Source organism: Nicotiana tomentosiformis, chromosome 7 (genome assembly GCF_000390325.3).
Source record: "Nicotiana tomentosiformis chromosome 7, ASM39032v3, whole genome shotgun sequence".
Classification (NCBI taxonomy): domain Eukaryota; kingdom Viridiplantae; phylum Streptophyta; class Magnoliopsida; order Solanales; family Solanaceae; genus Nicotiana; species Nicotiana tomentosiformis.
Genome location: NC_090818.1, coordinates 99,019,489 through 99,034,915, shown reverse-complemented (window position 1 = coordinate 99,034,915; position 15,427 = coordinate 99,019,489).

The window sequence follows — 15,427 nt, the reverse complement described above, 5'->3', positions numbered from 1 at the left end:
TCTTAAAAGTTCAATTCATATCCTAAAAGTTCAATTCACAAGAACAAATCCTAAAAACTAAAATTTCAATTCATATCCTACGAGTTTAAACATAAACTAACTAAACTAAAGAAATTCAACCCATACCCTAAAAGTTCGATTCACAAGAACAAATTAATTTATTCTACAATTATAAATTAATTATATCTTTTTTAGTTAATTCAAGATAATTATTTTTTCCTAATTACACCAATTTATATCCTAAAAGTTCAATTCATATCCAAAAGGTCCAATTCATATCTTAAAAGTTCAATTCATATCCTAAAAGTTCAATTCACAAGAACAAATCCTAAAAACTAAAATTTCAATTCATATCCTACGAGTTTAAACATAAACTAACTAAACTAAAGAAATTCAACCCATACCCTAAGAGTTTGATTCATAAGAACAAATCGTAAACCCTAGATTTTAACTAAACTATTCATGACAATACAAAGTTAATAATTCAATTCTAACTAAACATAAACTAACTAAACTAAAGAAATTCAACCCATACCCTAAACTAAACTAATTCATAACTAATTGACTAATTAACAAAACTAATTAGTTAATAAAACTAATTAACAAAACTAATTAAAACAAGACCTAAACCCTAATCCTCAATAAAATGCAATGTTCAAATAATTGAAACACTAATCAATTGAAACTAATTCATAACTAATTAACAAAACCTAGAAATAATAAATAAATGGGTTGTAATTCAAACCTAGAATTTTTAGGAGATGGAGAAGGAGAGGGCGGCAGTGGCAGCGGCGAGGCAGCAGCGACGGCGCGGCGACGGCGAGGGCTGGGCGGTGGCGACGCGGGATGGGAAATAGCATCTATCTAAGTAAATTTTCTAAGTTATAATTAAGTATGTGAGTAATTTCTCACACACACACATACACTATATTGTAATTGATGCTAATAACTTCTTTTTTCATTCGTTCATCACTAATAATGCATGACATAGATTAATCGATATATAGGTCGAGACGTTTTGATGAATCATCGATTAATATTCATCGATACATCTAAGTAAGTTATAAGTTGATGAATCAATTTACAAATAGATATATCTGATAATAAAGTATATATACTAATTAGTATTTTCCCAAGTCTATCCATAAAAGAACCCGACCATGTGGTCCTAGCGCTTCGTGTTCTTATATATATATATATATATATATATATATATATATATATATATATATATATATATATATATATACACACTTCACTGTAATACTTTAACTATATATATATAGCTTGTTATAGTATATGTTAGTGTGTATATATATAGCTTGTTAAAGTTTGACCATGTTTGACCTATTAATTGAACTCGTTTACTTAATACTAATAGCTTCTTTCGTTTATTTAATTTGTGATCCATATATATATATATATATATATATGTCAAAGATGTTTAGTATTAATTCTTTTATTTTTCATTCATTCATCACTAATAATGCATAGCATAGCTAGATTAATCGATATAAGTCGAGAAGTTTTGTTTTTACTATTAGTCGATATAGGTCAAAGTTTTGTTTTTAATATTCATCGATGCATCTAAGTAAGTTATAAGTCGATGAATCAATTTACAACTAGCATGTTATATATAGTATATGTTAGTGTATTCATTATTTATATTACAAAAGTGTTAACGAATTATATTTATATTATTTAGATAGTAAATATAAAAGTAATTCGAAAATTTGACCAATGTTGACGTAATAACCGACCAACTTTGGTCGGTTATTTTGCAGAAAATAACAATTACCGACCAAAGTTGGTCGGTAAATGCTTCCCTACATTAACCGACCAACGTTGGTCGGTAATTTTAAATATAAATTCTTAAATATTATAAAATATTTTAAATAATAAAATAATTATTAAAATTTAAAAAATTAGATCCAGATTACCGACCAACGTTGGTCGGTAATCCAAAATTTTCTTGTCTGACCAGCTGGGTCAATTCGTTGACCAATTTACCGACCCACGTTGGTCGGTATTTAGTTTAAAAAATATATAAATTTTTTTTCCCAGTTTTCGTCCAGCCTGGACGGTTTTTGGTCGCTTTTTTTGACCGACCAACGTTGGTCGGAAATATTTGGTCGGTTTTTTGTAATGACCCAACCGGTCATTTTAACTTTTAGAACCCCGTTCCCTAAAATAAAACTTTTCGTAGGTGCTTGTAATAATTTATGACTTGCGGGGATGGTTGGTTCGGGATTTGGAAGTGTTTGAGGTGAAATCGGAATACTTGGTTCCTTAAGTTGGCCTTAAAGTGCTAAGTTTGACTTCGGTCAACATTTTAAAAAAATGACACCGGAATATTTGAATTTGATGATGCCAACAGCTCCGTATGGTGATTTTGGACTTAGGAGCGTGATCGGAATTTTATTTGAAAGTCTGTAGTGAAATTAGACTTGAAATGGCTAAAATAGGAATTTAAAGTTTGAAAGTTTGACCGGGGAGTTGACTTTTTGATACCAGAGTCGGAATCCAGTTCCGAAAATTTTCATAGCTCCATTATGTAATTTATGACTTGTGTATAAAATTTGAGGTCAATCGGAGTTGATTTGATAGGTTCCGACATCGAATGTAGAAGTTGAAAATTCTAAGCTTCATTAAGCTTGAATTGGAGCTTGATTCGTGATTTTAGCATTGTTTGATGTGATTTAGAGGTTCGACTAAGTTCGTATGATGTTTTAGGACTTGTTGGTATATTTGGTTGAGGTCCCGAGGGCCTCGGGTGAGTTTCGAATGGTTAACGGATCAAAATTTTAAGTTAAAAAGCTGCTGCAATTTTTCCTCTTCTGTTGGACATTCTGGGTTGTGATCGAGCCCAGGTATCGAGCCCAGATATCGAGCCCACGAACGAGCCCTGAGTCGAAGCCAGGGACGAGACTCAGTATCGAAGCCTCGATCGAAGGCAAGGCTCGAGGGCATGATCGAAGGCAAGGCTCGAGGACATGATCGAAGGCAAGGCTCGAGGGCATGATCGAAGGCAAGGCTCGAGGGCTAGGATCGAGACCCATGCTCGATGCCCTGATCAAGGGCTCAAGCTCGATGCCATGATTGAGGCTATGATCGAAGGCCTAACCTCGATGCACTGATCGAGGCCATGACCGAGGTCCAGGCTCGAGCCTGTGATCGAAGCCCCGATCGAGGCCCAGTTCGAGGACCAATTCCGAAGACTGCTGGGCAGTTTTATAAAAAAGAGGGCATTCGTCCCATTTGCCATTTTTGACGAACTTGAGCTTGAGCAGAAGCGACTTTTGGCAGATTTTAAAGGAAAAAACACTGGGGTAAGTGATTCTAACTCGGATTTGGTCTACATATACAAGTACATCATTGTTTTCACAATTTAATTAGTGTTTTGAGATTAAAATTTGGAAAAGTTTAGAAATCTCAAAGAAATGAAATTTTGAGATTTCGGTATCGATTCGGAGTCGGATTTGAGTGAAACTGGTATGGTTGGACTCGAAATTGAATGGGTTGTCGGATTTCATAATTTTCGTCGGATTCCGAGATGTGGGCCCCGTGGGCGAATTTTTAATTAATTTCGGGATTGTTATTAAAAATGTAGTATTTCCTTATAGAATTTATTTCCTATAATTTTTAGTGATTGTATCGAATTGTTTTGGCTAGATTCGAGCCAGACAGAGTTGGATAATCGTGGAAAAGGCAAAATTTTGGATTAAATTGGAGCAAGACGAGGTAAGTCTCTTGTCTAATCTTGTGAGGGGGAAATTACCTCATAGGTGATTAAAAATTTAATAATTGTTGCTAATTGTGGGGGGCTACGCACGCACGAAGTGACGAGAGTCCGTGTGTAGCTACTATTAAATGCTAAAGTCCTGGTAGTTTAGGACTCAAAACATACCTTACTTGTGTAAATTGTATTCTTTGATTATTTATAGTAATTGATATCTATATGAATATATTGTGAATTGTTAGATTAAGATATTAAAGGATGGAAATCTCATATGTTTCATTTTTGTTTAAATCAAGTAATTGTTAAAAAGAAATTATTCTCCTCCCAAATTTATCTTATAATAAAACATACTGTCCTTCCGGAGGCACATAAGTAAATGTCCTCCTTTCTTGTGGAGCGGGCCGAACGCCTCGGCAGGATAGATGCATCTATGGATCGCGCCGCACGTCCCTCGACGGTGTACACGACACTCTGGATCGGGCCGTACGTCCTCGGCAGAAATCATGCTTAATAATAATAATTACACGATACTTTAATAATTTATTTCAGCTTGAGAAGCTAATTAATTATTTGGAAAAATCATTGGAATTTAATGAATTATTATTCTTGCTTGTTTATGGAATTAATTGTTACTCCTGTAAATGAGATTTAATTGATAAATTAGAATTTTTCTGAATTGAAGGAATTTAATTAATATATTGAGAATTGTTACATTTGAAGGAATTTGATTATCTCTGCTGATTAAATAAATTATTGTAAATTCTGTAAACCATGCTGATTTAAATATTCTAGTTATATTTCAGTTATTATTATTGACCTATAGTGAGTGTCAAAGTCGGCCATCTCGTCTCTACCACTTCGAGATTAGGCTTGATACTTACTGGGTACACGTTGTTTACGTACTCATACTACACTTGCTGCACTTTTTGTGCAGGACCTGAGACAGGTACTAGTGGAGGACCTATCATCACATACCCACGTCATCCCGAGGCATAGTGGTGAGCTGCCTTTCTGAGCCGTTCTACAGTTACAAGTGTCTCTTCTTATATTTATATTCTGTCTATTTCATTTCAGACAGTATTTGGAGTTTTGTATAATCTACTAGACACTTGTGACACCGGGTCTTGGCACACACATTGGTAGAAGTTGGTATTTTATTATTTTCTTGGAATAAAAATTAATCAATGTACGATTGACTTATTAGTTGGCTTACCTAGCTGTAGTATTGGGCGCCGTCATGACCTATAGGTAAAATTGGGTCGTGATATTTTTAGCAGATTTTTAGTAGTGGAAGTAGCTTTAGTCTAATTGGAACGTTGTACACTTAAAGCGTTACTACTTCCAGAAGATCCACAACGGCTTGTTGCCTTCATGTTAATTTTTTGAATTGCTATTTATTTATATTAATATTTTTAGATAACAGGGTAAAAAATGTCTGACCAAAGAGACTAAAGTGCCATTTTTATCTACGCTCTTCTTGTCCCCTATATTTTATTTCCAAGAACCAGATCGATAGAAGATAAATTTACCAGAGTAAAAGATCAAGGAAGTCGAATCATAGGACCAGTGTCTTGAGATCTCATACTTCAACCTCGAACACTGGGGAGCTACACTATACAGAGTCATGAAGATGATTCATTAAGACCAAAGATCAATTATTTTAGGAAAGCTTTGCAAGGCACTTTTTTTAGGCGATATAATCAGAACAAGATTATTTTGGATAAGTTAAGTATGTATAGACAGTCTGGTAGCGACCATTTTGATAAAAAAACCCTTATAAACGAATCGAATTATTTTTCTCGGATATGTAATCTTTCAAGTCTATTAAGTGTTTTATCATTGATATTGTATACAGATCAATTATTCCACATGAATTAATGAGAATTTCATTATTTTTATTATCCAGACATGTCTACTTAATATATTCTCATAAACTCTACATTAGATTTGATATCCCTTCGGTATTGTCTTCTCTCCAGATCAGTTATCCGTTTCTTGCTGAAATAAAGATGAGCAGCATCTTCGTAAGCATTAAATAACATAAAAGGTCCCTTATTTATATTTAATCCAGATACTCCAAGTTATGGCTCTAAGTCATCGTTCTTGAAATGATAACCAAAAAAGAAAAAACTTAAGTCTATGCGACTAAGTATAACCACTCGACTGGGATATTGACACCCAAAGTGACAAAAGATACAACAATAACAACAAACAAACCCAATAGTTTTCCATTAGTAGGGTATGGGGAAGGGCAAGATGTACACAGCCTTACATCTACTCCGGGAAGGGCAGAAAGGTTATTTCCGATAGACCCTCGGCTAGAGAACCATTGAAAAAGAAAAGGTAATTTCAACAAGCAGGAACAACAGCAAGATGAAATAAATTTGAATCCAACAGTGCAGTCAAGCTCTAGGCAGTAATAGGATAAACGATATCATACTAACTCTAATGCTAGCGAACTGAGTAACACAAAGAGAAACGCCCGACTTCCTACGAACCTTCTACCATAATCTTTGACCTCCACACCCTCCTGTGTAGGGCCATGTCCTCAGTCAACTCCAGCTGCGTCATGTCCCGCCTAATAACTCTCCCCAAGACTTCTTAGGCCTACCTCTACCCCTCCTGCTACCCACCGAAGCTAACCGCTCGCACCTCCTAACCGGGGCTTCTATACTTCTCCTTAAACTATACATTTCTAGGCATAAAAACCCAAATAAACTATACATGGTACAAACAAAAGTAAAGGAAGACATCATTTGGTCACGGAAGTTGAAACCGTCGGAAGTTGAGCGTCTTGAGGAACTGAGGAGGCAGGATGTGATTCAGTATCCTCTCCTTCGAATTTTTCTTCTTGGATTTTAGAAGATGATTCTTCCTCCTCGGTAAGGCCTTGGAATTCTCCAGAGAAAGATGACTCCAAGCTCACTCAGGTTCCTTCACTGCATCATCAGCCTTACGTATTGCCTCACTAATATTCGGAATCCCGGCATCCACTTCTTACAAGGTTTCAATCGAGACTTCAAGGTATAAAAGTTCACTACAAGCTCTGATGGGATCTTCAGGTCATCAAGTTCATAGGAAAATTTATTGTGCTCGGCCTGAAGCTTGGTTCTCTTTGTTTTTGAAGCCTCGAAAGCGGCTTCAAGAATCTTCACCTTGTTTGCAAGAGCTAAGTGTTGGAGCCGATGATCTACAGAGCCGATGATGTAAAAATCTGTTAATCAGATCTGTATACTTAACAAGTATGGGACAGTCGGAGTTTGGGCCTAACTTGGGTCCTCAATGCATTTTGCATTGGGCCTGATTTCCCACGGCCCACTCTTGGCCTCCCTTTTCAAATAGGTTATTCACATTGTGCATAGCACATGTGAATGTGTATTATAATTATTTGCTCCATACATGTACAACTTTATACATGTAATTTATTTATTTGCTCCATCAATGTATTTGTTTTAGGTACAACTTTATACTAACTAATAGGACATTACCACTTGACAATGTAGAATATAGCCCTAGATTCATTCATACTTGTATATAATCCAAGGCATGTACTGCAAAATGACATACTGAAAATACAAGAAAGAAAAACTTCAAATCATTCTTCTTATTTTTACATGGTATCAGAGCAGGTTTGATTCTGCTATCATTTTCGCTTTCTCAGTCACAAACCAGCTTTCACTCTTCTTCTTCTTTTTCTCTTAAGCTTGTTTGCTATAAGTTCTTCACCACAATCGACTGAAACTTTAGCTTCTGGTACTTCCACCACCAATGTTCCTGCACCTAGAGTTACTATTGCTTCAGGAGTGATTGATTCTACTCACCCTTACGACCTTCACCCTTCTGACTATCCAGGGATGAACCTTGTATCCTCATCGTTTGATGGAAAAGGATATGGAGGTTGGAGAAGGGCAGTTATCATTGCCTTGTCTACAAAGAACAAACTGTGATTTATTGATGGTTCTCTTATCTTCCCAAAAATTGATTCTGCAATCCAGCAAGCTTGGGCAAGATGTAATGACATGGTACTCTCATAGCTACTCAACTCCTTGTCCAAAGAGATAGCTGAGAGTGTTCTCTATTCACAGAGTGCAAAGGATCTATGGAGTGACCTGAAAAACAGATTTGGTCAGGCAAATGGAGCAAAGTTGTTTCAATTACAAAAGGAATTAAGTTCAGTAGTACAGGAAAATTCAAGTTTATCAACTTACTTCACCAAAATGAAGAGCCTATGGGATCAACTAGATGCACTCAACACTTTTTCTGTTTGTGTTTGTGTTTGTGTTTGTGTTTGTGAGTGTGAGTGTGAGTGTGGGGCAAAAGTGAAGAGCTTGAAGGCACATCAATATGAGAGACTACTGCAGTTCCTAATGGGACTAAATGACATATTTATTGGGGTAAGGAGCAACATTTTATTATCATCACCTTTTCCTTCCATTGGACATGCATACTCCTTTTGTGATTCAAGATGAGGAATAGAGAGAGAGATATGCTACCCCTGCATACCCAGGGGAGTCTGCATCATTCAATGCTACAAACCAATCACGAAAATTCAGGAAGCTTAATGAAAACAGGATGCAGAAAACGAGTTTTGAATTTAAGAAAAATGCAGGAATTTGTTCCTATTGCAAGAAGCCTGGACATAGCATAGACAAGTGCTATAGGATTCATGGGTTTCCAGCTGACTTCAAGTTCACAAGGCAGAAAAGGTTTCAGGTAGGTACCCAGGCAAACAATGCTTTCCTCTCAAACGAGGATAGTGAACAGGGAGCAGAAAATACTACAGGAGTTCAAAATCTCACCAAGGAAAATATGGCTCAGCTACTGCAGCTTTTTCAGCAAATGAAGATAGGACAAAACAGTGCAGGAACCTCTGATCCTGCAACAAAAGTGATTTGTGCTGGTATGACCAACTTCTCTGAAGAAATTACCTATTCAAATCAAATCAGTAATGATTCTTGGATATTGGATAGTGGAGCAGTAGAACATATGTCTTTCAACAAAGAATTTTTCACAAATTTGAAAACCTTGCCAAAATCTCTCATGGTAAAGCTCCCTAACTCTTACAGAGTTAAAGTCACTCATTCAGGAACTGTGCCCCTTTTGCCTAATCTATTTCTGCAGAATGTTCTCTATATTCCATCTTTTAAATATAATCTGTTGTCTGTGCACAAGTTGTGAAAACAACTCAAGCAATATATTTTATTCACTCTATTTTCTTGTTTTCTTCTACAGGGCCCTTCAATGAAAAGCCCACTGGAGATTGGTAAAGAGAAATGAGATCTCTACATTCTCAGATCCAGATATAGAGCAGCAGTGTCTAAGAGTTCACCTAAGTTTAGAAGAGTTTTCATTCCAAGAAGGAATTCTGTTTCCAATCATAGTTTACATTTATGTTTTAGTTTTTCTGATTCAATTGTAAAGGAAACGTTGTGGCACTACAGATTAGGTCATATGCCCCTTAGCAATATGAAAAATATTTCATCGATTTCTATATCCAACTGTTCCAAATTCTCCACTCCATGTGTTATTTGTCCTATGGCAAGGCAGTCCAAACTTCCCTTTCCTTCTAATTCTATTTCAACCAAGAAAGTGTTTGAATTAATTCATGTGGATACTTGGGGACCATACAATAATGCTACATATGATGGATTTAAGTATTTTCTCATAATTGTTGATGATTTCAGTAGAGGTACATGGACCTACCTATTAACCAACAAATCAAATGTATTCACTATTCTGAAAACCTTCCTAGCTATGGTAGAGAGACAGTTTAACATCAAGGTAATGACTATAAGATCAGACAATGCTTTTGAATTAAGAAGTGGAATCATTCAATCAGAATTCTTTCAGTCACAAGGTATTATTCATCAAACCACGTGTGTGTACACACACCACAACAAAATAGAGTTATAGAGAGAAAGCATAAGCATCTTTTAGAGACATCGAGAGCCTTGCTATACCAATCACATCTACCTATATCATACTGGGGTGACTGCCTTCTTACAATAACCTATTTGATTAACAGATTTACAACAACTGTCTTAAATCTTAAGACTCCATATGAAGTTCTTTTTATAAGCAAGCCAAATTACTCAAACCTTAAATGCTTTGGATGCTTATGTTTTGCTTCTACTCTCTTAAATCATAAAACTAAGTTTTAACCAAGGGCTACACCTTGTGTGTTCTTAGGTTATCCTCATGGAAAAAAAGGTTACAAAGTATTGAACCTCAAGAATTTGAAACCCTTCATTTCTAGAGATGTTGTATTTCATAAAGAATTCTTTCCATTTGCTTCTATTAAGTCTAATTCTTCTTCTGCTATTTCTTTACCCATTGCTAAAGTTACTCTAAGTAACCAGACTCCTGAAAATACACCTTTTTCTAGCAGATCTGACACTGAAGCTTCCCAAAGGCCTACTGATTCATCAATTAATTTTTGTTCTTCTCCCATTTCTTCAATTCCTCCTATCACACCTATTCCTTCTACCTCTTCTTCTAGGTTCTCTCCAGATTCTCCAGTATCATATGGTCATTCACAAACATCTGCACCAGTCTTTCCTTCTTTAGATTCTGATCCTATAATGGATGGTCTTATTAGGAAATTTACCAGACCACACACAACTCCAACTCACAAATGTTAGCAACTCTTGCTTTCTCACACCTGTTACACCTGCTTGTGTATCTTTCAGTGGACTATTCTTTACTAATCAACATATGCTAAACACATTGTCCAATATACAAGAACCTACCAACTATTTATAGGCAACACATCACCCAGGATAGCAGGAAGCAATGGACAAAGAGATTGAGGCACTTGAACTTAATAAGAATTGGGAAGTGGTTCAATTACCACCTGAGAGGAAGGCTTTACCATGCAAATGGGTGTATAAAGTTAAACAACATTCAGATGGCAGTATAGAAAGACTAAAGGCAAGATTGGTCATTAGAGGAGACATACAAAAAAAGGGGATAGACTTCAATGAAACTTTTTTACATATGGTGAAAATGTCCACAATCAGATGCATACTGGCTACTGCAGTAAAGAAAGGATGGGGTCTATACCAGCTCGATGTGAATAAAGCTTTCCTACATGGAGATCTAAATGAAGAAGTGTACATGAAATTCCCACCTGGGGTTGTACCTCTTTCACCTACCCATGCTTGTAAGTTAAAGAAATCGATTTATGGGCTACGACAAACATCTCGACAGTGATATGCCAAGCTTACAACTGCTTTGAACTTTAAGGGATTCACCCACTCGTTAAACGATTATTCCTTGTTCTTTAAAAAATCAGATTCTTCCATTTCTATAGTGGCAGTCTTTGTGGATGACATACTCTTGACAGGGAATGACAATGCAAAATTACATGCGTTAAAAGAATTTCTCAATCAAGAATTCAAAATAAAAAATCTCGGGGACTTATATTTTTTTCTAGGCATGGAAGTTATCCGAGAACGCGATGGACTCATCCTTTCTCAACGCAAATTCACTTTAGACCTTCTCCAAGAATTTGATTCCCTCCATTTGTCATATGTTTCTTCTCCACTTGACTCATCTACTCGTTTGTCTACTCACACAAGGGAACCAATAGAGGATCCCACCTTGTATCGCCATCTCCTTGGCAAACTTAACTACCTTACTCACACCCGATCGGACTTATCCTTCACTATCCAGCACCTCAGTCAGTACATGCAAGACCCACGAAAGCCACACCTAGATGCAGCCTTCTGTGTGCTTCGCTATCTGCTCAAAGATCCTGGGCTTGGGCTCTTTATGTCTTCTTCCTCCTCATTCAAGCTCCTCGCTTTTTGTGACTCTGATTGGGCCACCTGCACAGACTCGAGGAAGTCGGTGAGTAGTTTTTACATCTCCCTTGGTACCTCTCAGATTTCTTGGAAATCTATGAAGAAGACTTCCATCTCACTCAGTTCGGGCGAGGCAGAATATAGATCCATGTGGAGCATGGTTGCTGAGCTTACATGGTTGGTATGTCTTTTTAAGGATCTGTCACTTCCCATTTCTCTTCCCGTCACTCTTCACTCCGACAGCCGAGCAGCGATTCATATAGTAAAAAACCCTATTTTTCACGAACGGACCAAGCATGTTGAAATCGACTATCATTTTGTGTGCGAACAATACCTAGCTGGGCTGATTTCGTTGTATTTTGTTCGATCTTCTTCCCAATTGGCAGATCTCTTCACAAAACCACTCGTCGGACCTCTTCATCGTGATCTCTTGGGCAAGTTGGGTGTGTTTTCTACCCCCTCCAACTTGAGGGGGGTGTTGGAGCAGATGATCTACAGAGTCGATGATGTACAGATCTGTATACTTAACGAATATGGGCTAGTCGGAGTTTGGACCTAACTTGGGTCCGTAATGCATTTTGCATTGGGCCTAATTGCCCACAGCCCACTCCCGGGCCTCCCTTTTCAGATAGGTTATTCACATTGTGTATAGCACATGTGAATGTGTATTATAATTATTTGCTCCATCCATGTACAACTTTATACATGTAATTTAATTATTTGTTCCATCCATGTATTTGTTTTAGGTACAACTTTGTACTAACTGATAGGACATTGCCACTTGGCAATGTAGAATTTAGCCCTAGATTCATTCATATTTGTATATAATCCAAGGCATGTACTGCAAAATGACATACCGAAAATACAAGGAAGAAAAACTTCATATCATTCTTCTCATTTTTACACTAAGCAAGTCGTAAATGAAACTAATGCCATAACATAGTTACGAAACTACTACTCCCTCCGTTTCAATTTATGTGAACTCATTTGACTGGGCACGGAGTGTAAGAAAAGAGAGAAGACTTTTGAACTTGTGGTGTAAAATGAGGCACATATGTTTTGTGTGGCTATAAGCCATTGCGTAAAGGTAAATTATTGCCAAATAAGGAAAGGAATTATTTTTTTTGGCACGAACTAAAAAGAAAATAGGTTCACATAAATTGAAACGGAGGGAGTAATAGAATAATTGCGAAAATAGACATAACCACCCCTAGGAACTGGTGTCAAAATGTCATGAGCTCTAAATAATGCCATAATACATAAGTGCCATAAATACACCACTGTCTTGAATAAAGAAACAACAGTACATAAGGAAAGTGACTCTAAGGTATTGCGGATGGACAAGAAACTCTACCTCGAGTCTCCAAAGATGACTAGCTATTGAGCTCTCACGGGTCCCACTCGTACCAGGATTAGCATTGAAAATAAGATAAGCAGAAGTATAGTATGGGTATAAAAATTAACGTGTACTAAGTAAGTATCAAGTCTAATCCCAACGAATTAGTGACAAGATCTTGACAAAAATACTCACTTTAAATAACCTGTGCAATTCATATATAATAACCATACCATGAAAGGAAAGGCACAGAAAATCGCATATAAAGATAAACACTGATAGAGCGTGAGAAACAGATGGAGCATAAAAATTCCTATATTGACTATTCAAGTCCAAGAATGCGATGAATGCATAGAATCAACATATGCAGAAGATATGTACAACAAAGCATTTGAAATGCATGAATAGGCATAAAGAATTCACCTTAAATAGATAAAGCTTCCATTCTCAAACTCAACAATTGATACCATAACAAACTTGAAATCCATCAGTATCTCACAAACTCGCGTGTACGCCATCAAGAGAGAAATATGGGAGTGCACTCTAGAGGAATTCTATACGCCTTAACTGATACCTTAAAAAAGGAACATAAATCCACAAGCCCTAACTGATACATCAAAATAGGAATTTGAATCCACACGCCCTAACTAATACCTCAAAATAGAAACCTGAATCCACATGACCTAATAACTTAACAGCTCACAATAGTCTCGAATAAGTAATGAGAATTATATATATATATATATATATACATATATATATATATATATATATGTGTGTGTGTGTGTGTGTGTGTGTGCGCGCGCACGCGTGTAGTTCTACTATGTAAAATAAGCACATGAAACTCATAACATTAAACTAGTATGTGATGTATGTCTATAATATTATTCTAGTATGAATAATATGCTCATGTAGTCATACCAATAAATAAAGTATGTTACAAGTAGAGCATGTATCAAAATAAGGCATAAAGAGTCTAAAATCCACCTCAAACATGGTAAACACCCGGTGCCCACATATGTTCGTCACTCTGCATATACGTCACCTGAAACACGTAGTATGTAGCACATAAGTCCATTTTAGAAAACAATTCTCAAGTCGAGGTTACCTAAGATACTTACTTATCCAAAATAAGCTTCACTCTTGATGAACTTTCATTTTTTTATGGCCTCCAAATGTCCATAATATATATAGCCAAATAATACTCAACCAGATCAAATATTTCTATGAAAATAAATCTTATCTGAAAAAGATTCAATCTTTATCAAAATCTCAAAAGTCAACACCAATCTGAGCTGAGCTCGCATGGTCAAAATTTGAGACCAGGACCAAATTTCGGTGACTCATAACCTCCCGAGTGCAAATATAGAATTTATTTTCAAATTTGAGTTCAAATCGGTATTCAAAATCACAAAATCCACTCTCTTAAATTTTGGTTGAAAACTCCATTTTCTCTTGTTCAAATTCATATTTCAATGTTAGATTTAGTGATAAATTCATGTAATAATCATAAATTTGAGTTAGAATTATTTACCCCAATAAAGCGGATAAAAATACCCTAAACTTACCTCAATACATGCTCTCTAGCTCCCAAATGATAAAATGAACCCATAGCTGAAATTTAGAATTTCATGCAATAGTGTCAAATCACACCCCGAGCCCCTCGGTGTCTGAGCATAAACCTAAGTCTAAAATTATCATATAAATCTATAGGAACTTTCAAATCATGATGCATTTAGTTGACAACCAACTGCTCTAAAATGCTTCTAAACCTTCAGAGACACATTCCACCCATCCCGTTATAAATTACTAAATAAATGGGAAAAAAATAGTAGAAAAGGGGTTCTAGAACTCATAATAACCAGTTGGATCATTACATCGGGTATAGTTTCGGAGAATAAAGGTCGGGAAGATATTGAGAGTGAAATCTTCTCTAGTTAATGCTGATAAAAAACAGAGGCATGCTAGGAGTCTCCAAATACTCGAACCCATTTGAGCCACGCAGATGTTAAATATTCGGCATATTTCTTTGATGATAGGATCAATAGCTAGTTGAAATCCGAGAGCAAAGAGGTATTTATATACAAAAGAAGAACCAACTCGGTGGGTGGTAATTCGCTCATCTTCCTGAGCAGAGTGAATGTTGACATTGTCACCCAGTGGCAATCCTTTAGAAGAAGGAAAATGTGCTCCGGCTGGATAATGGCCACATACTCACTCACGAGCGTGTTTTGATTTCTTTTTGTCTTGTGCCAAAGAATACAATCTGCTAAAACAATTCAGCTTTTTAGGCATTATCTCTAAAACAGTGGGTTCTGAGAGGGTGACCTCTTGCTTATCATTTTCTTGCTCCTCAGAAAAGGATTTCCAATGGCATGATCCCGGTTATCCTTTTTAGATAAAGGTTTCTTCTCTCTTCTCTTTAATGTTAGGTTTCTTCATACTCGTCAACAATGATGGTACGTACACTCATGATGGCATCGGGACTTTGTGAAGCAGGGATTTCAGTCGATAAAAGGCCGCGGTTCTGGGATTCCTTGGTTTTAA